At 37.6% G+C, this 25,474-nt stretch overlaps 1 protein-coding gene across 24 annotated transcripts in view; it reads left to right on the top strand.

Annotated features, from left to right (window-relative positions):
* HTR1F (5-hydroxytryptamine receptor 1F) overlaps nt 1–25,474 on the top strand; it is a 160,153-nt gene that overhangs the window by 15,278 nt on the left and 119,401 nt on the right. For 11 of the 24 annotated variants that reach the window (XM_072806490.1, XM_072806496.1, XM_072806495.1 and 8 more), the window contains one exon: nt 8,902–9,025. The exons of 9 other annotated variants lie outside the window; for them this stretch is intronic. The gene's annotated coding sequence lies outside the window, so the exon portion shown is untranslated. 4 more of the 24 variants (XR_012021120.1, XR_012021121.1, XR_012021119.1 and 1 more) reach the window with 4 other exon arrangements.

Genomic DNA, 25,474 nt, shown 5'->3' with positions numbered 1-25,474 from the left:
GTTCTCTTTTTTAAAAAACCACTTTACTGGGGTGCAATTGGCATATAAAAAGCTGTATTTAGGTATGTATACAACGTGATATGTTTTAAGATAAGTACATGTGTGAAAACATCACCACAATCTATGCCATAAACATATCCATCAATTCCAAAAGTTTTATCTTGCCCTCTTTATTTTTTTTGGTAATAAGGACGCTTAACAAAATATTCAGAAAAAACCTAACTGGGGCACCTGGGTGGCTCAGTCACGTAAGTGGCTGGCTCTTGATTTTGGCTCAGGTCATGATCTCAGGGTGATTGGCATACGAAAACACATTTAATTTTTGTATGCTGATTTTGTATTCCGCAACTTTGCTGAATTCATTTTTTAGTTCTAATAGGGGTTTTGTTGTATGTGTGTGAAATCCTTAGGATTTTCTACATATAAGATTGTGTCATCTGCAAACAGAGGTAATTTTACTTCTTCTTCTCAGCTTTGGATTCCTTTCTTTTTCTTGCCTGATTGTCCCGGCTAAGACTTCTAGTACTATGTTGAATAGAAACGACAAGAGCAGGCATCCTAGTCTTGCTCCAGATTTTAGAGGAAAAGCTTTCGGTTTGTCACCATTGAGTATGATGTTAGCTGTGAGTTTTTTGTATAAGACCTTTATTGTGTTGAGGTAAATTCCTTTTATACCTAATTTGTTGAGAGTTTTTATCATGAAAGTGTATTGATTTTGTCAAATGCTTTTTCTGCATCTGTTGAGATGATTATGTAATTTTTAGCCTTCATTCTTCTAATATAGTATCACACTGATTCATTGGCATATGTTGAACCATCTTTGTATCTCAGGTATAAACCCCACTTGGTCCATGTATATGATCCTTGTAATGTACTGTTGAATTTGATTTGTGAATATTTTGTTGAAGAATTTTGCATCTACATTCATCAGAGAAATTGGCAAATTTTCTTTCTTTATGGTATCTTTTATTAGGCTTTGATATCAGGGTGATGCTGGCCTCATAAAATGAGTCTGGAAGTGTTTCCTCTTCTATTTTTAGCAGAGTTTAAGAAAGATTGGTATTAATTTTTTTAATGTTTGGTAGCATTAACTAGGGAAGTCATCTGGTCCTGGGCTTTTTCTTTGATAGAATATTTTTTATTTCTTATTCCATTTCCTTATTTGTTATTCATCTATTCATGCTATTTCTTTTTTTTTTAGCATTTTTTTTATTGGTGTTCAATTTACAAACATACAGAATAACCCCCAGTACCCGTCACCCAAACACTCCCACCCCCCACCCTCCTCCCCTTCTACCACCCCTAGTTCATTTCCCAGAGTTAGCAGTCTTTACGTTATGTCTCCCTTTCTGATATTTCCCACACATTTCTTCTCCCTTCCCTTATATTCCCTTTCACTATTATTTATATTCCCCACATGAATGAGAATATATAATGTTTGTCCTTCTCCGACTGACTTACTTCACTCAGCATAATCCCCTCCAGTTCCATCTATTTCTTTTTTTTTTTTTAATTTTTATTTATTTATGATAGTCACAGAGAGAGAGAGAGAGAGGCAGAGAGAGAAGCAGGCTCCATGCACCGGGAGCCCGACGTGGGATTCGATCCCGGGTCTCCAGGATCGCGCCCTGGGCCAAAGGCAGGCGCCAAACCGCTGCGCCACCCAGGGATCCCCCACCTATTTCTTTTTGATTCAGTCTTGTTCTATTACAGGTCTTTATGAATTTATCCATTTATTTTACATTTCTAATTCATTGGTTATAATTATTCACAGTAGCCTCTTATGATCATTTTTTTTTAATTTCTGGGGCATCACTTGTAATATCTCTTTTGTTTTTTATTTTATTTAAGAGTCTTCTCTCTTTTTTCTTGATTGGTCTAACTAAAGATTTGTCAGTTTGTTGATCTTTTCATAAAAACCAACTCAGTGATTTTTTTCTATTTTTTTTTACTATTTATTTTATTTATTATTGCTCTAACCTTTTTATTTATTTATTCTGCTAACTTTAGGATGTTTGTTCTATCTTTTTTAATTCCTTGAGAAGTAGAGTTAAATTGTTTAAGATCTTTTTTATTTTTTAATATAGACATTTATTACTATATAATTCTCTCTTCCTACTGCTTTGCTGTACTCTATGATTTTGGTATATTGTGTTTTTATTTTCATTTGTTTCAAGATAGTTTCTAAGTTTCCCTTTGATTTCATTTTTGACTCAATGGTTGTTTAAGAGTGTATTAACTTCCATGCATTTGTGGATTTTCTCATTTTCCTTTTGTTATTGTAGTCTTCTGATATTATGGCTGGAAAAGATACTTAGAATGATTTTACCCTTCTTAAATTTGTTGAGATTTGTTTTATGACCTAGCATGTAATCTGTCCTGGAAGCTATTCTACATGCACTCAAGAAGAATGTTTATTCTGCTGTTGGGTAAAACATTTTGTATATGTCCATTAGTTCCATTTATTCTAATGTTGTTCAAATGATGTTTTACCTTACTGATTGTCTCCGTTATTGATTGTGGAGTACTGAAGTCTTCTACTATCATTATATCGTATTATATTATATATCTTTAATCAAATTTTTGTGGTTATAGTTATCCTTTGTGCTCTTATTTTTTTATTGGAGTTCGATGTGCCAACTATATGTATAACACCCATTTCTCATCCGGCCAGGGACACTATATCATACCTAAAGGGTCTATGCAACAAGAAGACCTAACAAACATGAATATTCATGCCCCTAATGTAGGAGCTGCCAAGTATATCAATCAATTAATATTCAAAGTAAAGACCTACTTAGATAATAATACACTAATAGTAGGAGATTTCAACATGGTACTTTCTGCAAATGACAGATATTCTAGGCAGAACATCACTAAAGAAACAAGGGCCTTAAATGATACACTGGACCGGATGGATTTCACAGATATCTACAGAACTTTACATCAGAACACAACTGAATACACATTCGTCTTTTCCTTGACTTTTAACTGTTCTTTCTATAGAATTTGTTTTTTTTTTTTTTTAATTTTTGAAGGGTAATTCTTGAAAGGCAATAGGTTTGGCAAAAGCAAGGAGGAAGAGGAGTGATAAAATCAAGTACCTTGGGCAGCCCGGGTAGCTCAGCGGTTTAGCGCCGCCTTCAGCCGATGGTGTGATCCTGGAGACCTGGAATCGAGTTCCATGTCAGGTTCCCTGCATGGAGCCTGCTTCTCCCTCTGCCTGTGTCTCTGCCTCTCTTTTTCTCTCTGTGTGTGTCTCTTATGAATAAATAAATAAAATCTTAAAAAAAAAAATCTGCCAGTCTGAATTTCTCAACTGAGAACAACCTAGCAATCACATTTTCAACAAAATCTTCCTAGAATCTCTCTACAAATTGTTTTTCAACTTACTGGCCTTTCACCACTCCTATTTGTATATATTTATATTTGAACTTATTACTATTTAGGTGTAGATTATATATAAAAATATCTCTCCCACCCTCATTATGCCATGGTCTTCTGAAAGGCAAGGAATATGTCTTTAATTATGGTGTACTCAGTAACTACTAACTAAAATAAGGTATAAAAAAGCATCATATGCATATTTAATAAGCAAATGAAAATTCAGTGAATTAATACTCCCTGGGCGTCTTATTAATAGTATCACTCTATTAAAGTCTGTAAACATTTTGCATCTCTGTTTAATTTACCAGCAAAGAGCTCTAATTTTTAGCTTCCTTAAAATCTCAAAATTGTATCAAAATAATAAAATGAATTACAGAAATGTTTTGTAAACAAAAAGTATTATATGCACAAAGTAGACCAGTTTGAATGTTATGAGTCCATAGTTTTTCTGAAGTTCCAAATAGCTACACAAATGCATGCAGGCACATTCACGTCTATACACAAATGAAATTAAATGCTGCCAGATTCATCATCCTTACTGATTCCTACATTTCCCAATGTATAGGAAAAGTATTGGTTTTGCTGATTTGGTAGCCCTGCAACTGAATACTACCAGAGGACGTATTAACTTCATTCAACTAGCTTTCTTAATTTTCTTATACTACATCATTATTGTCCTCTTAGACTTTAGGTTCCTGAATATGGAAAGTGCATCTTTATATGATACATATCATTATATACAAATAGTCAATAAAAGTCATCTTAGTAGTGATAATGATTTTCTGAATGGTTATAAACAGGATTGGAAGTAATAAAAAAAAAACTGATACACAGCAAGAAGAGTCAAGCAGTAGTCCTTTATCATCCATATCCATTACAAAACTACTATGCAAAATAGTATGCATTTTAGCTAGCAAAACATTTACAACTCCTTGAAACTATATTAGGTGGGAGTGCTACACTTGTTGAATTGCTGAGAGCTCTGGCTTTTTGTGTTCTGTTCTATATGAGCTAAGCAATGCTTTTGACATCATGCAAACTGTTAAATTTTACAAATGAGATGCACAGCTGGAATGTGACTCAACCTCTGCTCTGGCAATCTTTGGATACCTTCACTCCAAGTGACCTAAAGGAAATTTTAATCTAAAAAGTTAAAGAAGGACAACCCAGGTGGCTCAGCAGTTTAGCGCCGCCTTCAGCCTGGGGCCTGATCCTGGGGACCTGGGATCGAGTCCCACCTCAGGTTCCCAGCACGGAACCTCTTCTCCCTCTGCCTATGTCTCTGCCTCTCTCTCTCTGTGTCTCTCATGAATAAATAAATAAAATCTTTAAAAAACAAAAATAAAAATAAAAAGCATAAAAAATAATAAGTTAAAGAAGACAAAGGGTAAGATTTCTAAGGTGTTTCAAAATATACGTCAAATTTTTCATCATTCATTGCGTTTGCAGATGCTGCTTCGGTACTACTGCTCATGTTGCTGATGAAGCCATGCTATATAAAGCACAGCTCTGTCAAATCCAGGAGAACTAATAGAAAGATATTCTTTGTCAGACAAGGGATTGACAAGCATTTTTTCTCTGAAAACTCTCTGATAACCTTGAGAATGGCACCCTGCTTTTATAGGATCCCAAAGAGACACCAGTATCAGGAAGGAAAACAAGAGTTTTTGTGATTTACTTTTGGTTGCTTTAAAGAATTATACAAATGGCAGTGTAACTCTGGGAATTCTGTACATATTTATTTGCTTCATGTTTGAAGAGCTCTCAACAGAGAAACCTTAGCTGAGATGTAAATGAATGAATCAGAGAATCTGTAAAGAGCTGTACTAAGTACATGCATATGTAAGACACATCTTCAGACTTTTTTCCACATATTGACAGTACTGATACCAAATGACAGAGTCCAGAGAGTTTGTGATAGGAACTTTAAAAATAATCCATGTACAAGGCAATAGGACTGATGGCAGAATGACAGTGAAGAGTCAACCCACTGTTTAACACAACAAGGTTGCATATTTCCTGTATGTTGAAGGAAAATCTGGACAATTCTGTATTTGAAACATCCTGTCAGTACTGCACCATGAAGGCTGCTCACAGAGTAAGGCAACTCCAGAAGCAGAAGGATCTGTGGAACACAAGAAATTTTGGAAGATGACAGCATAGACTTAAATGTCATCCCAGATCTCCACAGGAGACCTGAAACCCCACCATGCCAAATAATGGGCTCTTAGGCTCCTCCACTACCAGTCCTCCTTCAGCCCCCTCTTCCCTACTCCCCTTTCTCTTCCTCACTCTAGTTATGCTTTCCCATGTTTGTGTATCCCACAGACATTCCATGGAGTCTATAAGCTAAACCAATAATCAACTAGTGAAGAAGTCTAGAGCAAAATATTTAAGGAGGCATTTACTCTCAGGACTCTGTATGTACCTCCTTAAGTTTTGCTCACTAGGAACCTTATTGTTTCATCTCACTTCCATATGCGAGGAAAGGATATAATGGAATGTCTTAGTTCAAGATGCTATAACAACATACCATAGACGTGGTGGTTTACAAGCAACAGAAATTTATTTCTAACAATTCTAGAGGCAAGGAAGTCTCAGATCAAAGTAGTCACAGATTCAGTATCTAGAGCTTGTTTCCTGGTTTACAGATGGTTGTCTTCCTTCTTCTAATCCTCTCAGGGAAGAGGAGAAGAGGGAGCTTTCTGGGCTCTTTTTTAAAGGACACTAATCTCATTCATGAGGGTTCCACCCTCATACCTAATCACTTCCCAAAGGCCCCACCTTCTAATACCATCACATTGAGGATCAGGTTTCAACATAATGAATTTGGGGGAGACATAAATATTCAGTCTTTAGCACGGAGTAACTTTGGAATCCTCTCTGTATGCACTGCAGGAATTTGACTAGCTTTAACAATTTATTGAAACTTATAGAACCTTATCATCAGATTTATTGGTTTTTGTTGCTTTCTGGCTTCAATCTTGGCCTAATATTCGAAGGAACAAGAAAAATATCCTTTAACTTCTTGTTCCCGATAGAACAACATAGAGAGTTTAATTCAGGTTTTTCACTGTTATAAACAGCTCAGTCTCATATGCATACTATTTTACTTCATTTAAATTATTTCTGCATGATAAATATCCAGCAGTAGTATTACTAGTCAAATAATATGAACATTATTGGGACATGTTGCTTATTGCCAAGATTCTTTTGAAAAGAATTTGACAAATTGTTATTGTAAATTTGTATGGTTGTATTCATTTCTCCACAACCTGATTCACATAAAAGAATTTAATTGCTAATCCAATTGGCATAAGACAATAAGATTTTATTCTCAACCCTTGAATATTTTTATATATTTGTGTCAATTGGTTTATCTTTTGGCTTATTTTCATAGGGCAGTTTTATTTTTCATCCAGATTTGTGAGTTTGGATCTTTTAGGTTCATAGAAGGATGCTAGAATTTTAGTAAATTATCTCATTAACTAGACTCTTATTTTTCTTCTTTTTTTCCTTTGAAATCACTATTATAGTGTTATTCCTTTTCAAAGTATCTTCTGGTTTTGTTTTGTTTTTTTTTTTCCCTGCTCATGCTGGTTATGGCAAATTGTAGAAAGAAATATAACTGGAAAATTAAATAATTTATTTATTAATAAAAAAACTTTATGATTAACCAGTATCCCCATCATGCCAACATATAAGATCATAAAGTTTTAATGTTTGTAATAATAAAAGAACATTAGCTCTATGAAGTAAAATGTTTTTATATTTTATAAATTTCCTAAAATGAGATTCAGTATTAATTACTGTTTCTACCAAAATCCATGCTTAAGATTGACAAACTACAGACTTTAGTAAAATTAGGACAAATTTAATATTGAATGTGAAAAACTTAATTCAAATTTATTGGACCTCTTTTCAAGGATATTGCACTGAAAATTTTAATTTTTAACTTTAATATTCTGCTTTTTTTACATTTCTGTATATATATTTTAATTTCCTTTTGAGCAGTAGAAATACTTCAACCCAACTTTGGGAAGTAATAATAATGAGCAAGACTAAATCTTAAAATCTGATAGACAAAAGTGAAATAAATAGACATGAATAGATATTTTAATAACATTAGTTTCCTAGAATTATGAACCATTTTACCATGATTTATAATTAAATTCAGAGAATGGGATGTATTGCTTACTGCTATTTCCAAGATGTTGAGAAATATGCATTAAGATAGTCACATATCATCAAAGGTGCAATTAGATATTTGGAAATAGAGTAATATGTTGCTTTAGAATAGTTACTTAATAGCACTTCATAAAAAGATGGATAAAAAAGATGGATCATATTTTTACATTGTTTAAATTTAAGAAGTAAAATGTAAGGAATAAGTTTGAGAGTTGATACTGGTACACTTGGTTTAAATGAACCTCATAAATGTGTTATTATTTTTAGTTACATTAATGTTACTAGTTTCTATCTTAAAGGCAAAGGAATAAACCCAGAATAAAGTGGCTAAGATTTACAAATTTGACCAGCAGTAGTATTTATTACCCTATTTGTGTTTTGTAAGTTTTGCATGACCATTTGAATACTAATTCAAGTAAAACTAATAAATTTATCTTGAATGATACTAAATATGACCAAATCAAAAGTCAGTGTAAGCACTCTGGAACATGCCAAATAAAACAATTTTTTTTAAATCAAAGGTTATATTCATTGATTTCCTGATTAATACAAGCAATAATAGGATTGCCAATTTTAAAACAAAGGCTTAAAATAAGTTATATTTATACAATCCTTATATTTTTCAAGTTACTTCCAAAGATTTTATCAACTCTGTGAATTAGGAAAGACCAAAATTATTGGCTACTTTTTTTTTCCCATGAGAAATTGACCCCAGCTGACATAGCTAGCAACCTTATGGTATTCTATCCTTAATCCCACAAAGCGTGAATGTAGTATGCTATTAACTCATTCTGTATTAAATGTTAATGATTTGATGTCCCACACCTGCTAGAAAAGAGCCCTCCCATAATCCCAAAAATCTCAAATATTTGTGATTGCCTTTCCGTTTTTGATAGCACTAGTCTTGCTCCCCTGTGTAGAATAGTTTCATAAGGAGCAGGTCAATGAATTCATTCTCTCAAATGTCATAATTAAATTTGTTCCCAGTTCTCTATCTTATCCAATGTCTGGTAAATATTGTTATAAATGTTCATTACAAAAAGAATAGCCAAATATCCTTATTTAGTATGCATTGCATAACACAGCTATTACAGTTTATATTTTCTCTCTCTCTCACCACACACACATACACACACACACACACACACATACACACACACCTTTTTCTCTTCTTTGATTTCTAAACCTGATGTTTCACTTTTAAAAGTGGCTATTGGTGGGGGAGGAAGTGGAAGGACTACATCAGTACATCAGAGACAGGGTATATTTTGGCTGGAAAAGTTTTGGGAGAATATAAAAGAAATAATTTCATTTATTTTTTTTAAGGAGAAGCTAAGAAGAGAGGGTGAGATTAAGTGGACTGTGAGCCTCTCGCTGACTTCTCACAAGAGCAGGAACGTGAGGAGGCAGAGTGGTGATAAAAACCAGTGATTCAATCTATCACAATATGGTGAGCATTCTCAGATTTAAATGATGAAGAAAAATAAGTTGTGAATTAAGGAGAATATGATTTAAAAAACAATGTAGTAAATCAAAGAACTAAAAGCAGAAGTGACAATGGGGATTATGAGAGTCATGAATACTGTTTCTAGGAAGGGCCACCACCACTGACTAATTGGTTCACTAATGGTGAGTAGTGTTTAAAGGTGCAAGGAAGATAGCCCCAAGAATCTACTGGAAGCAGCTAGAACTTAGGATGTTGCTAAGAGAACATTTGAGTGAGTGAACATGAATGAAAGAAAAAGTAAATTAAGAAAAATTCTTCTAGAAAATGAAAAAGACACAAAATACAGTATCAGAAAGAAAACCAAAGAATATCAGATTCTTAATAATTTTAATAATCATCATCACTTTGAAGATCCGATTTTTCATTTGGAGAGATGAAGTTCTCATTAATAGAATAACAAGTCGGTTTTAACTCTTACCTCTCCATATTTCTGAGACTATTAGATGTCATGGTCAAAGTATTTTAATCACACCCCCTGCTTATCTTACTCAGACTGCTTACTGCCCAGTGTGACGGGACCATTCATAGCTTACCTATGCAATACACAGTCTGCACAACCCATACACATACCTCTGATCCTAAGCATAAATGAGAAATCAAACCACACAACACATGGTGTGGTCTCACCACACAACAAATGGTGTGGTCTCAGGAAAAGCAATGGATTAAGAGTCATAAGATCTTAGATCTATATACCTAGCTGGCTGACATTATTCAAATCAGTCTCTCTGAATCCCTGTGTGTTTATTAGCAAAATGATCATAATAACATTTACCTTCCAAACCTTACACAGTTGTCTGAGTTAATCAAATAATATTTCATAAAATTTCAAGTTTTAAAGAAATACATGTTATTATTTAGGATATATTTTTTTAAGACTGTATTTATTTATCATGAGAGACACACAGAGAGGCAGAGACACAGGCAGAGGGAGAATCAGTCTCCACGCAGGAAGCCCGATGAGGGACTTGATCCCAGGACCCCAGGATCATGCCCTGAGCCAAAGGCAGATGCTCAACCATTGAGCCACCCAGGCGTCCCTATTATTTAGGATATTAATGCACTATTAGATAACTCTGTTGCCATATATATATGGATTTTAATAGTTGTTAACAAACAGTCTGGCATACTATATCATGTAAGCTACAATTCCAAACTAGAAGTATTTATTTAATAAATGAACAATTTTTTTTTGCTAAATGGATAGCCAAAATATTACTGTCTATGAAATTACTTTAAAGTTTATACTAATTTGTAATTCTATATATTAGATTTTTAAAGCCCAGTGGTTCCCAGTTTCCTTAATATTCTTTTAAAAAGTTTTTTATTTTCCCAGGGTATTGATTCTCAGTGTTGATAGAGAATATCAACAATTTATAGGCCCATGCAGTCTACTTTGCAGTTTATTGTCCTTTTCAGGACCTCAAGATGTAGGAAATGCTCTTGGAATCTCAGTCCTTTTCCCTTCTTTACCTACATTCATATTATCTCAACTTTTCCCATGGCTTAAAAAATTTACATATACAGAGGTTTTCCAAATTTATAGCCTCAGTTCTGAATTCTCCATGACCTCTAGACTTAGACACCACATGGCCCTGCACCATCTTTGTATATCCAGTCTATATCTCCAGATAACTTCTCAGTGTTCTATCTAAAATTGTTTCTCCCAATTTTCCCTATTTTTCTTAGAGTGTCACTAAATCCTCAGTTGCTTAAGTCAAAAATATGGGTGTCATTCGTGACCCCTTCCTTTCCCTCTCATCCTCATTCAATCCATCATCAAGTCCTACTGATTCTACTATAATATATATCCCTTATCATGTCCTATAAAATCTACATGATCATATTCCTGGCCACTATTTTAAGCTCATCTATGTAAAATAGGCCTTTTTACTTGGCACTCTTCATAGCACAAAGTCTTCTTGGATATTATATTTCTATTTATGTGGGTTTCTTATTGTCTCTCTCCCCTATTAGGAAAGGACTTGTCCAGTTTTATTCTCAGGTCCATACATACAGTACTGCCTGGCACAATAATACTTGTGAATGAATTAATTCAATTGTATGAATTCATCAGTGGAAACAGTCTTGGAATCTATGGGAATCAGATTAAACAGCTGTATATGATCATCAGTGTGCTAGGTGTGCTTCCATAAATCTAGTCTTTGTTTACAAAATACATCCTTGGCATCCCTTTTGAATACAGAGAACCAAAAATATATTGATTCAAAGATATAATTCTGCCTATTTTCAGCTCAGGTTAATTCTGTATGGAAGCTCTCAAAAACTAAAAAAGGGAAAGCCATTTTTGTTTCTGTTTGAATTCTTCATCTCTCCAACTTCCATCCCTACCTCCTGAATATTTATACTTAGGAACAATATACTTCTTTCCTTTCATAGCCAAAAATGATGTTTAGACTTGATGATATGATCATAAAAAGTAATGTTATGCCAAATCCTTTCAAATTGTGCAATAGCTAAAGCACATAAAAATATGTCATGATGGAAAAATCTGTTCTCCTACTCTTCAAATCTCTTATTTGCCCCAACAACTTTTCAGACAAGAGCCATAATAAATTAACTTTGCAGTGGATTCACATCCACAAAAGTAGTGTCTGCTTCAAAGCTTTAAGTTGTATTTGATATATTTAAATAATCCCAAATAATAACCCCCAGAGTTGTCTGGACCTGACTGATAATGAATTTTATAGCTTAGTATATATAGTGTTCATTTGCTTGGGCTTGCAATAAATTAACTACCAATAAATGTATGAAATGTGGTATGGTAAAATCTCTGGTTTCTCTCTTCTGAATTTATATGAGTAATTACTAAAGCATGTCTCATTGTTTTCAGGTCAAACTTAACCTCCTGATCATGGTACTTGTACCTCCACCCATATCCTATATGTTGGTTGATGGTATCTTTTATATTCAGTCTCCCAAACCAGAAGATTCATTTCTTAATGCCCAGCTTTCCTTCATTTCATATACCTATTGGGTCACCATATCCTCTCAGTTCTACTTACAAAATATCTCTGGCATCTCTTCCCTTTTCTCCAGCACTGTGACTTCTTCAAAAGATTGACCATTCTAGTCTCACAGAGGTGTTTTTACCTGGTGTCTGACTGTACCACACCTTCCCTGTAAAACCAGAGAGGGGTCATCTCAGAATCATGTCCCTAAGAAGCAGTAAGGTTTGGAAATGGTAGGTGGAGAGATGCTACTTTGAGATAGGAAATTCTACCAAAAAAAAAAAAAAAAAAAGTAAGTAATGATAGGAGACAGGCAGAGTTTCAGATCCTATCTTTGTCTCTACCAGTGGCCATCCCAGGCAAGCCCCTCTCTGGAACTTAATATAACCATATTTGACTTTGAGATGATAATTCACACTTCATAGGATTATTGTAAAAATTATATAAGATCGTGTTACTAAAAGATATTCATTGACATGTATTCTATGTTTCTGCAAATTCTCTTCTAGAATAGCTGGAAGCTATATCCCTTCATGCTGTTGTCTTGCTCTGTATATATCAGTGATTCTTTCTCAGGATGCCTTGGGTGGCTCAGGAATCAAGTCCTGCATTGGGCTTCCTAAGAGGAACCTCCTGTGCCTATGTCTCTGCCTCTCTCTCTCTCTCTGTCTCTCATGAATAATAAATAAAATATTTTTTAAAATGTCTCTCTAGGTGAGAAACAAAAATACACATTTTTTTCAGCATTCTCTCCCCTAGCCTTGCATATTTTTCCAAGCTCACTTCTGACACTTTTTCTTAGCTGCTTGACTTTCTTTTTTCACTCCTTTGTACCCACATGACCAGTCTCTCCAATTAGAATGCCTCTCACCACTTTCTGCTTTATGTCCAGTGAATGCCCAGTAGTTTCAGATAAAGTTCTTTATAAAGTTTTGTCAGCCTAGGCCTCATCCCAGTTAGTTTTTCTCAGCTAGTATTCCCCTTACACTTTGATATGTCTCTATAAGCATATATCTTGTCATATTGATACTGTTTATATACTCTTTGTCTTACCCACTATCAAATAAATTCTTTGAATGGATGACAGTACCACACCACCTAAAATATGCTTGAGGTTCATAAATAATGAATGGCCAATGGAAGGTGTTATTATCATTATTCCTGTTCCCTCTATCTATTGAAAAATTTATTTCCAAGATTTTGTCAAACCATACTACCTATTTTAACTCTATATCATAAACAAATATTATTTTTATGTAAAGCTATTTTCATGTAATTCTGAACATCAAGATTTAAAAGCCTAAACAAATACTCAAATACTCACTCTGGTATGTCTGGGTTTCTCATTTGCATAAAAATAATGTTCTGCAATGAGATTTTAAGATTAGAAATTTCCGAGGGGGCAGGGCAAGCTGGCGCAGGAGTAGGGTCCTCACCTGACCCGGCCCCGCCCACTCACCTAGATAACTTCCAAACATCCTGAGATTTAAAGAGAGAATGGTTGGACGCTACAGAGGGAAGGCTTTTCGCTTCTAACAAGATAGGAAGGCAGAAAAAAATAAAATAAAGAAGAATCGAGTGGGGGAGGGGCATCACGAGGAGCCGGGCTAAGGGGGGTGGCAGGAGCCTCGGGACAGGAGAGCCCCGCCCGGAGATGCGGGAACTTTAAAAATCCACACGGATCCTTCCCGGAGGGAAAGTGCTCAGCAGAGAAATAGGGCAGAAGCGCAGGAGGGGCGGGGATGCCTCCAGTCTCCCGGGGTCACTGGGAGAGGAGGGCGCCGGGGAGAGCGCACCCACACTGTAGCCAATCTCGGGAAAGGGCTGGACCGCTGCCAGGCAGGTCCTGGGGTGAAGCCGGTCAGTCAGTGGGGGGCTCTGGGCAGAGGGGTCTATGCCCTGCTGCCTTTGGGAGCTGCGCCCGGGAGAGCAATTCCAGTAGTGCAGGCTCTGGATCCCAAGGCGCCAGGGACACAGACCCTGAGCCTGCGCTACCCCTGGGACAAGTGGAGGTGGGGAGGGCCCAGGACAGCAAGGACTCTCCTGCCACTGGGCACCCCCGAGCTGTACAGGTCAGCGCCCCCACTTGGGGAGCACGTAGAGCAGTGTGGACTGGGAGCTGCGGGTGCTTACTGGGGGAGCTGACTTCAGGGCTAGAGACCTGGATTCCACCAGTGTTGTTGATCCTCCTTGTGTCACCCTGTGCCTGGGGCGAGGGGGGGCGGCGAGGGGACAGGGGCCTCACCGGATAAACAGCTCCAACTGAGCCCCCGGCAGAGGGGCAGTCATCTCCACCCCCCCACCCCGTGCATACACCTGAGAGCACAGCAGGCCCCTCCCCTCAGAAAACCAGCTGGAAGGACAGAGGAAGAGCAAGTTCTCGACCAAGCAGCGCTGGAAGGCTCCAGGGGAAATCAAGGGATTTACACTATATAGAACCAGAAGGTACCCCCATCCCCCTCTTTTTTCATTTTTATAGCAGCCTAAAAATTTCCAATATTTTTTCTCTTTTCCCACCTTAACTACAATATTTTACCAACTCTTCATTTTTAAGTTTCTTCCTTTTTGACTTTCATATTTCTACAATTACAGGTCTTAGATATATTTTCCACTTCTAGATTCCCTTCAACATAATTTAATTTTGGGAGATATATGAGATACAGGCTTTGGTTTTGTGTTTTTTGTTTTCTCTGCCTCCTTTTGTTCTACAATGGTGGAGGTCATACCTTCTAAAACATGACCAGCATGCACCCAGAACCAAGTGGGATACCATGCTGGTTCATTCTGTTAGATTATATTCTCTATTCCTGCCCCCCTCTTTAATCTCATTTATGTTTTGGTGGTCAGTGTTGGGGCTCTCTATAAATATTTCTGGTCTATGTAAATTTGGGACTGAGCATCTTCTAATACGCTTAGAACTTAATATACTCAGAACCAAGAGGATAGCCCTTTAGGACCTCTCAGGTAGACTACATTCTCCCTCCACTATAACTTCTTCACCACTGCCATTTCCTGGTCCGTCCCACCCCCCACCCCCACCCCCCGCCCTTTATCTCCTCTTTTTTTTTCTCTCTTTTTTTTTCCTCTTTATTTGTGCTTTTTCTCTTCTCTTTTTCTTTTCTCTTTTTTTTTCTCCCTTGGGATTCTTGGCCTTTTCTTTTTTGCTATTTTCTTTTAAAGTTTGTTTTTCACTTTAGTGCTCCTTTTGTTTTATTCTGTTATGACCTTCTTTTTCATTTTCTGGTCTCTGACCTCATCAGAGTAATCTAGGGTGGAATTTAACTTAGGTCGTAGTTGACATTTTTTACTCACCGCACTCATACAACCACTCTGCACTGACCAAAATGACTAGAAGGAAGAACTAACCAGAAAAGAAAGAATCAGAACCAGTACTCTCTGCCCCAGAGTTACGAATATGGATTACAATTCGAAGTCAGAGCCAATTCAGAAGCACAATTATAAAGTTACTGGTGGCTCTGGAAAAAAGCATTAAGAACTCTAGAGACTTTGTTACTGCAGAATTTAGATCTAATCAGGCTGAAATTAAAAATCAATTAAATGAGATGCAATCCAACTGGAGGTCTGAATGACTAGGGTTAATTACGTGGAAGAGAGAATGAGTGACATAGAAAACAAGTTGATGGCAAGGAAGGAAGCTGGGGAAAAAGAGAAAAAAAAATTAAAAGACCCTGAGGAAAGGTTAAGGGAAATAAATGACAGCCTCAGAAGGAAAAATCTACGTTTAATTGGGGTTCCAGAGGGCGCTGAAAGGGACAGAGGACCAGAAAGCATATTTGAACAAATCATAGCTGAGAATGTCCCTTACCTGGGGAAGGAAACAGGCATTCAGATCCAGGAGATAGAGCAGTTCCCCCCCAAAATCAATAAAAACCATTCAACACCTCAATATTTAATAGTGAAATTTGCAAATTCCAAAGATAAAGAGAAAAGCCTTAAAGCAGTGAGGGACAAGAGATTCTTAACTTATATGGGGAGAAATCCCAGATTAATAGCAGACTTCTCCACAGAGACATGGCAGGCCAGAATGGGCTGACAGCATATATTCAGGGTACTAAATGAGAAGAACATGCAGCCAGGAATACTTTATCCAGCAAGCTGTCATTCAGAATAGAAGGAGAAATAAAGAGCTTCCAGGATAGGCAGAAACTGAAAGAATATGTGACCACCAAACTGGCTCTGCAAGAAATATTAAGGAGGACCCTATAAAAGACAGAAGAAGCCCAAAGAAACAGTTCTCAGAAACAGGGACTGAATAGGTATTATGATGACAGTACATTCATATCTTTCAATAGTTACTCTGAATATGAATGGGTTAAATGATCCCATCAAAAGACACAGGGTTTCAGACTGGATAAAAAAAGCAAGACCTATCTATTTGCTGTCTACAAGAGACTCATTTTAGACCTAAGGACACCTAGAGCCTGAAAATGAAAAGGTGGAGAACCATTTACCATTCAAGTGGTCCTCAAAAGAAAGCAGGGGTAGCCATCCTCATATCCGATAAATTAAGTTTATCCCAAAGACTGTAGTAAGAGATGGAGAGGGACACTATATCATACCTAAAGGGTCTATCCAACAAGAAGACCTAACAAACATGAATATTTATCCCCCAAATGTGGGAGCTGCCAAGTATATCAATTAATATTCAAAGTAAAGGCATACTTAGATAATAACACACTAATAGTAGGAGATTTCAACATGGTACTTTCTGCAAATGACAGATGTTCTAAGCAGAACATGAACCAAAGAAACAAGGGCCTTAAAGATACCCTGGACCAGATGGATTTCACAGATATTTACAGAACTTTCCACCGAATGCTACTGAATACACATTCTTCTCAAGTGCACATGGAACTTTCTCAGAATAGACCACGTATTGGGTCACAAATCACTCTCAACTGATACCAAAAGATTGGGTTGTCCCCTGCATATTTTCAGACCACAATGCTTTGAAACTAGAACTCAATGATAAGAATAAATTTGGAAGAAATTCAAACACATATATTTAAAGAGCATCTTACTAAAAGATGAATGGGCCAATCAGGAAATTAGATAAGAATTAAAAAGATTCATGGAAACTAATGAAGATACAGCCATTCAAAGTCTTTGGGATACAGCTAAAGCAGTCCTAAGAGGGAAATAAATCAAAATACAAGCCTCCCTCAAAAACTTGGAAAAAACTCAAATACACAAGGTATTTGGTATGCATTTGGAGAAAGAACAGCACATAAAGCCTACACCAACCAGAAGAAGAGCGATAATAAAGATTCGAGCAGAAATCAATGATATAGAGACCAGAACTACAGAGCAGATCAATAAAACCAGGAGTTGGTTCTTTGAAAGAATTAATAAGATAGATAAACATCTAGCCAGCCTTATTAAAAAGAAAAAAGACTCAAATTAATAAAATAATGAATGACAAGGAATAGATCACAACCAATACCAAGGAAATTTAAACAATTTTAAAAATGTATTATGAGCTATCTGCCAACAAATTAGGCAATCTAGAAGAAATGGAGGCGTTTCTGGAAAACTACAAATAACCAAACAGAAACAGAATCATCTTTCTTGAACAGAAAGATAAAGAAAACCTGCACAGGCCAATAACCAGTGAGGAAGTTGAAGCAGTCATCAAAAACCTCCCAAAACACAAAAGTCCAGGGCTAGATGGTAAACATTAACAAGACAGGAAACAACAAATGTTGGAGAGGATGTGGAGGAAGAGGAACCCTCTTGCACTGTTGGGAATGTGAACTGGTGCAGGCACTCTGGAAAACTGTGTGGAGGTTCCTCAAAGAATTAAAAATAGAGCTGCACTATGACCCAGCAATTGCCCTGCTGGGGATTTACCCCAAAGATGCAGATGCAGTGAAATGCTGGGACACCTGCACCCTGATGTTTATAGCAGCGATGTCCACAATAGCCAAACTGTGGAAGGAATTTGGTGTCCATCGACAGGTGAATGGATAAAGAAGATGTGGTCTATATATACAATGGAATATTACTCAGCCATCAGAAATGATGAGTACCCACCATTTGCTTCGACGTGGATGGAACTGGAGGATTTTATGCTGAGTGAAGTAAGTCAATCGGAGAATGACAAACATTACATGGTTTCACTCATATGGGGAATATAAAAAATAATGAAAGGGATTATAGGGGAAAGTAGAGAAATTAGTGTGAAATATCAGAGAGGGTGGACAAAACATGAGAGACTCCTAACCCTGGGAAACTAACAAGGGGTAGTGGAAGGGGAGGTGGGCAGGGGGATGAGGTGACTTGTGAAGGGCACTGAGGGGGGCACTTGATGCGATGAGTACTGGGTATTATACTATGTGTTGGAAAATCGAACTTCAGTTTAAAAATTAAAAAAATAGAAATTTCAAAGTCCTGGTTTTTTTTAAAAAATCGCCCTTAGTAAAAATTAATCATATTTTAGGCACTTTATTTAAATAAATTAGAAAACATTAAAGCATAATTTCATCAACCTTCAAAATAATCCCTCACCTTTTATTCCCAAATTTCTTTCATATTACAAATTGGTGCTGAAAGAGGTATCTTCCTTTATAGCCTTGAGAAATACTTCTTCCTTGGAAAAGGATGAGGTGATGTGGGAATAACCAGCATCCCCCTATTGTACCACATTTAGCCTCAAGGCCAAAGGTGACCACACACATCCACAATCTGTATCTTTCTCTCCTAGGATAACTTAATGAACTTCTATGGTTCCCTGCACTGGGTCTTCATCACTAAGGAAAAGGTCAGAGAGAGAAAAGTATTTGAGCCTCTAGCCAGCAAGCCTAATATATGGTAGATCTAGACCATAATGTTTGAAGAATTTTTATAATATTATATGGGGAGGAGTAGGGTAATTGTACGGTCTCTTCCCATACATGTGATGTGTTTATATTTTTACATTATTTTAAGATCTTTTTATAAATCTTGCCGTATCTCCTAAGAAATTTGGTAGGTTATCTATGTTTTTACATTCTTCGGTTTGTGTATGAAAATTTTCAAGAACCCACTCTATAAAATAAACGACAAAGTGAGGAACTTGTACTTTGTACTTCCTGACAGAACATGAGTTGAGTGTCATTCAAGTTCAATTAGTGAATCATTAAAAATATTAGTCTCATGCCTGGGGAAGATAAGAATATCTTTAGCTCCTTTTCATTACTTTAAAAGGAATTTTCTAACAAAGTTTAAGTATAAATATGACTCTTAATTATCTATAGCAATGGGGAATGGAAAATTTAAACCTATAGATAATCAAAAATTTTATTTAATGAGCACATTACACATTTCTTCCCAATGAGCTTCTTAATGCTGCTCAGGGTTGAGAATTAACTAGTGTGAATTCTATCTTTTTGTATTTGACACTTCACCCATGGAGGATGAAGTCATCAGTGGTAAATTAGGCACTCAATAGAGAGTAGACAGAAAAGATTGAAACCAGAAACCAAAGGACTTAAATCACCCAGAAAATTCACATCTAGTCCCTGAAATTTTAAAATAAAATAATTTTTCATTTTGGTTTTATTACAGCAATGAACATTCTAAGAAGTAAATACAAAACATTTTGAGTGTGTGGATTTTCTATAAAAGATTATCTCTTATCATTTGAAAGTATAGATTAGTATCTTTGATTCAACTTTCTGAATCAAACAGTGAAAAAACTATTTCATACTGTCTGAGGTCCATTCCTTCCTGAGCAACAAAACAGAGAAAAAGAAAAAGAAATTTTCTGTTTTCCTTTTGGTTTTTTCAGGTGCTTTTCATCAACAGAAAACCATTTGTAGGTATGGTCCCATTTCAAAGGTAGACAAGTAACAGTTTTTATTTGTGGTGTAAAGTCAGCATGCAAAAAAAAGTTGATAAGATCTTTCCAGATGATATCTTTGGTTCTACCCATCCCTTTGAAAAGACTCACCACCCAGCCAGCCGGTAAAGTCCAGGAAACCTGCAACCACACATAGCTTCCTCCACAGACTCCCCAACACTTCCTACTGCCTATTGCACAACTTCAGTTGTGTCTTGAAACTCTGATAATTTGGTTGGGTGACTTCATGAGAATTAGCCACTAATTTCTGAAGGGGTATTCATTTTCATTTACTATCATTTGAGGATAAGTAATATTCTGTATTTGCATGTAACATGCAGAATCTGAAATATTTTCAACAGAACTGTAAATATAATCTCAGCGAAAAGATTAACTATTCCTAGTTTAATATTTGTAACCCCAAAATAGTAGTCTAACATATATAATAGTATTCCCCTAATTTAAACACACTTAACTTTTAATCTTATTTATAAAATAAATCAAGTCATATTAAAAGATTTTAAAAATGAATTTTAAATTTTAAAGTGAAAATAATTTGGCAGAACATATTTTTTTAAAAAAACTCTCCCTGGTCATTTAAATATTTAATATAGACACAAGTTTTTTGTAGTGTTTTACTCTAGAAAATGATTCTAGAGGTATTATAAGCCCCTTAAATCATGTGCAAAAATGTGCATATCCTTGCAGATAATATTTTTGGGGAAAATATAAAATAGCTTACCTCAGAACCATGGCATAAAGTCCGTTTATTATTTCTAAACTCCTCTATGTGTGCAGGTTTTTAAATATAAAAATTATCCATGTGTATGGACTCAATGAAATGTATAAGAATATCAAAGAGTCTATCAGCATATGCTCATAGATATGTTTTCAGAACAGCAGGAATACTCTTGGCCATAAGAGTATAAGAGTATTTACATAAGGTAAATGATATGTATTATAATGATACAATTTTATTACTCATTAGCTCATTTTATTATGCTCAGGTTTATCATTATAACAATATTAATTACTCATGACTTCTCTTGTCCACTTTATGGAAAGAAATTCCTATTTATTGAGAATCCAAATATCTTGAAATTAATAGTAGTAGTAAAATAGATTTGAGAGGATCCATTTAATGAGTATTTAGTGATATCTCACTAAATTTTGGTTGCTTTATTTTAAAATACCCAAAAATATCTTGGAGGTTTAAAAAGTGAATGTGCAGTAGAGCTACAAATGTGAGCACCAGCATTATATTGCCACCTATGTCTTGAATTAGGAGACTGATGGACTTGCTCCAGATAATTTGTATGAAAAAGTTTGGGGATAAAAATTAGATCATGTAGCAAAAATGCTTTTCCATGTTTCTTTTTCTAGTTGGTGTTTATGGCACATTTGAAGTAGAAATGGGTCTTAAACATGAGATAAAGCTTCATAAAAGAAAAGGACTGTATCCTATTCGGTGCAGTATTCTTAGAGTCTGACATTCAACAAATAATTGGTTAATGAGAAAACAATCAATTGGACAATATATACAGTAAATCAATAGTTATCCTTCTGATTCCTGCACACAGTAGGCACATTGTGTGACCTAAGAAGAGCCTAAATAACTAGATGTTCTTATATAAATGAGAGGAATTTGCTGTTATGATGGACAAATATCATGATACAGAAAAGTGAAACCTAGTTGGAATGCACAAATATTTTGGCCTACCAAGTACCAGTAGTGATAAAAATATTAGTAACTAAGTTTTATAGGGTCCTTGTACTTTAAAGGATATTAAGAAAAATTATATAAACAAAGCAAGGGAGCATGATTTTAATATCTAACAGGCACACTCCAAATTATTTAATAATCTAGAGAATGCGCTTTGTCAAAACGCTGCTGTTCATGAAAATTCCAGATTTGGTTACATGTTAACTTGCAGATGTTTTTCCAACAGAGAAATAATTTCTGTTTTCTGAAGAAAAACAAACCAAACTGTAATGGATTATTACCCAATAGGACATTAATCAGTGTTGAATCCTACCTAGATCTTGTCCTAATAATGTTTCAAATACCCAGATCCTCAAAATGCTGTGAGTCAGCCCTGCCATCTGATTGGTTTATCCATTAATTAGCATGTTGATTAAAATCTTGGACCTATATTTAACTTAAATTTGTAAATGAGTCACGTTGTTAACTTCTAAAAAACTATACTTACACTGTGGATTATTGTACTATTCACCACCACATGAAAATAGGTACTAAAATCATCCACATGCACTATTATTATAACTAACAGCATGATAGGAACTGTCAACACCCCCATAGGAAAACTGAAAATTAGGGAGGTTACATGACTTTCCCAAGGTCACACAATCAGTATGAATTGCAGACTCTAATGCCACAAGCCTGTGGTCTTAACCAGTACGCTGTGACACCTGCCCCAAGGCTAGAAGAAAACTCACAGTGAATAAACTGAACTAAAATCCATGTCTTGTGTGAGTCTGAAAAACATTGTTAAAGGCAAAGTGAATTTATATAAGTACTTCCTTCATTAAATGAATGTGATGATAGATACAATTAATAATTCATATAATGCTAGAACATGTATGATGTATATGTAGACAGACATGTACATACATGCACAGAAATACTCTTTCTTGAAGGAAATGATCATCAGAGTGTATACTCTGCAAATGAAGTCATAATAGAGGCAAAAATCTTTGTCACTCTCACAGAATAAAGCTCAACCTTTTTCAGATCACCCAAAGGTTTCACATTTGACGTTATCAAGAGTTCATATTATAGCAAAATAATGTTTGAAAGTTATATTTGAGATACTCAAAACTTGTATCAAAATACCAGTAATAAAAAGCCTTTGAATGATGGATGAGTAGAAAAAAATATTTGCAAGGTTTTGGTTTCTTTGTTTACTGTTTTGTTTGGTTTTGCCTTCAAACTGGCAAACTTCAGCCTTGTATGACAGTTTAAGTGTCTTGAAATCACCATTTCTTACTTGAAGTTTCTTCTTTAGGGTGTGAGAGTCTGAATCAAGAACCCCTTTTCTTTAACTGTTAAGGAAAGGCCATTGAATGAGAGATTTTTGCATCTTGTTTAGACTGAAGTTGCAAAGGATAATACTATCTGTCTTTGTGGTGTTCTTTATCCTGGCTATAAATTGCTTGGAAAATTGCCATTATTTACACTGTTGGACTCGGATTACTTGAAAATCGTTTATAAATAAAAGCATTTAAGAGCAAACAGACTTCTGTCTCTTTTAAGTGCCTAGAATGTTCCCAAACTGGAACTTGGAAAAATAAAAATGGTGTTCTTTATCCTGGCTATAAATTGCTTGGAAAATTGCCATTATTTACACTGTTGGACTCTGATTACTTGAAAATCGTTTATAAATAAAAGCATTTAAGAGCAAACAGACTTCTGTCTCTTTTAAGTGCCTAGAATGTTCCCAAACTGGAACTTGGAAAAATAAAAATAAAAGCATTAACTGTTTTCCTCTTAAAGCTGTTTCCCAAATGTTGCCCCTGTGCTTACTATATCAAAACAACCTAATCCACCTGTTAAAAAAAAAAAAAAAAGTATATTTCTTGGCTTTGTTCCTGACCTCATGGATCAGAACTTCTGAGTTGGGAACTACTGAGTTGGGACAGTATTACAACGAGGACTTAAAAAAAAAAGTCCTCTCTATATTCATACAACTTGGACTTCTACACAGATTCTTAACTTTTCACTCTGAAAAAGCATCCACTTACATTTTAAATAAGCAACTTAGGAATAGGAGTTCACATGCTAAATTCTATTAACTTTAGGAATGCCTGATTGGCTCAGCGGTAGAGCATCTGCCTTTGGCTCAGGGCGTGATCCCAGAATGCCTGGATCAAGTCCAGCATCGGGCCCCCTGCGGAGAGCCTGCTTCTCCCTCAGCCTCTCTCTGTGTGTCTCATGAATAAATAAATAAAGTCTTTTTAAAAAATAAAATAATAAATTCTATTAATTTTAATTTTAAAGGAAAGTTATTTTGTTCTATCTTTAAAAAATATATAGATTAGACACTTAACTCGGGAGAACATTTTGTTTTTATGTATGGCAAGAAACTACTTAGTAAAGGAGGAGGAGGCAGGATGGTGGAAGAGTAGGGTCCCCAATCACCTGTCCCCACCAAAGTACCTAGATAACCTTCAAATCATCCTGAAAATCTACGAATTCGGCCTGAGATTTAAAGAGAGACCAGCTGGAGTGCTACAGTGAGAAGAGGTCGCGCTTCTATCAAGGTAGGAAGACGGGGAAAAAGAAATAAAGGAACAAAAGGCCTCCAAGGGGGAGGGGCCCGCGAGGAGCCGGGCTGAGGCCGGGGCGAGTGTCCCCAGGACAGGAGAGCCCCGTCCCGGAGGAGCAGGAGCTGCACCGACCTTCCCGGGGGAAAGGGGCTCGCGGGGAGGTGGAGCAGGACCCGGGAGGGCGGGGATGCCCTCGGGCTCCGGGGACACTAACAGACACCTGCGCCCCGGGAGAGTGCGCCGAGCTCCCTAAGGGCTGCAGCGCGCACGGGGGACCCGGAGCAGCTCGGGGGGCTCGGGGGCGGCTCCGCGGAGGGGGCTGCGGGGCGGGAGCAGCTCGGGGGGCTCGGGGGCGGCTCCGCGGAGGGGGCTGCGGGGCGGGAGCAGCTCGGGGGGCTCGGGGGCGGCTCCGCGGAGGGGGCTGCGGGGCGGGAGCAGCTCGGGGGGGCTCGGGGGCGGCTCCGCGGAGGGAGCTGCGGGGGGAGCAGCTCGGGAGGCTCGGGGGCGGCTCCGCGGAGGGGGCTGCGGGGCGGGAGCAGCTCGGGGGGCTCGGGGGCGGCTCCGCGGAGGGGGCTGCGGGGCGGGAGCAGCTCGGGGGGGGGCTCGGGGGCAGCTCCGCGGAGGGGGCTGCGGGGGGGAGAGCAGCTGGGGGGGCTCGGGGCGGCTCCGCGGAGGGGGCTGCGGGGCGGGAGCAGCTCGGGGGACTCGGGGGCGGCTCCGTGGAGGGGGCTGCGGGGCGGGAGCAGCTCGGGGGGCTCGGGGGCGGCACCGTGGAGGGGGCTGCAGGGCCGGAGCGCGAATCCAACAGCGCAGGCCCCGGAGCACTGGGCGCCAGGACCCAGCCCAGGATCCGGCCTCCCCCGGGGCAGGCAGAGGCCGGGAGGGCCCAGGACAGCGAGGACGCTCCTGCCCCAGCTGAGCACATCAGCGGCCCCGCCCGGAGCCTCCAGGCCCTGCAGACGGAGAGCTCCGGAGCTACTGCGGGGGCTGACTCCAGAGCTGCAGAGCTGGCCCCGCCACTGCGGCTGTTCCTCCTGGGGCCTCACGGGGTGAACAACCCCACTGAGCCCTGCACCAGGCAGGGGCAGAGCAGCTCCCCCAAGTGCTAACACCTGAAAATCAGCACAGCAGGCCCCTCCCCCAGAAGACCAGCTAGAATGACAAGGTCCAGGGGAGGTCAAGGGACTTAAAGTATACAGAATCAGAAGATACTCCCCCATGGGTTTTTTTTTTTTTCTTTTTGATTTCTGATTGCTTCCCCCACCCTTTTTTTCCTTTCTTTCTTTTTCTTTT

The sequence above is a fragment of the Canis lupus genome, chromosome 30 (assembly GCF_048164855.1).
Source record: "Canis lupus baileyi chromosome 30, mCanLup2.hap1, whole genome shotgun sequence".
Taxonomy (NCBI): domain Eukaryota; kingdom Metazoa; phylum Chordata; class Mammalia; order Carnivora; family Canidae; genus Canis; species Canis lupus.
Note: the sequence above shows the minus strand (reverse complement) of the source record. Positions and strands in the feature narration are given on the sequence as shown.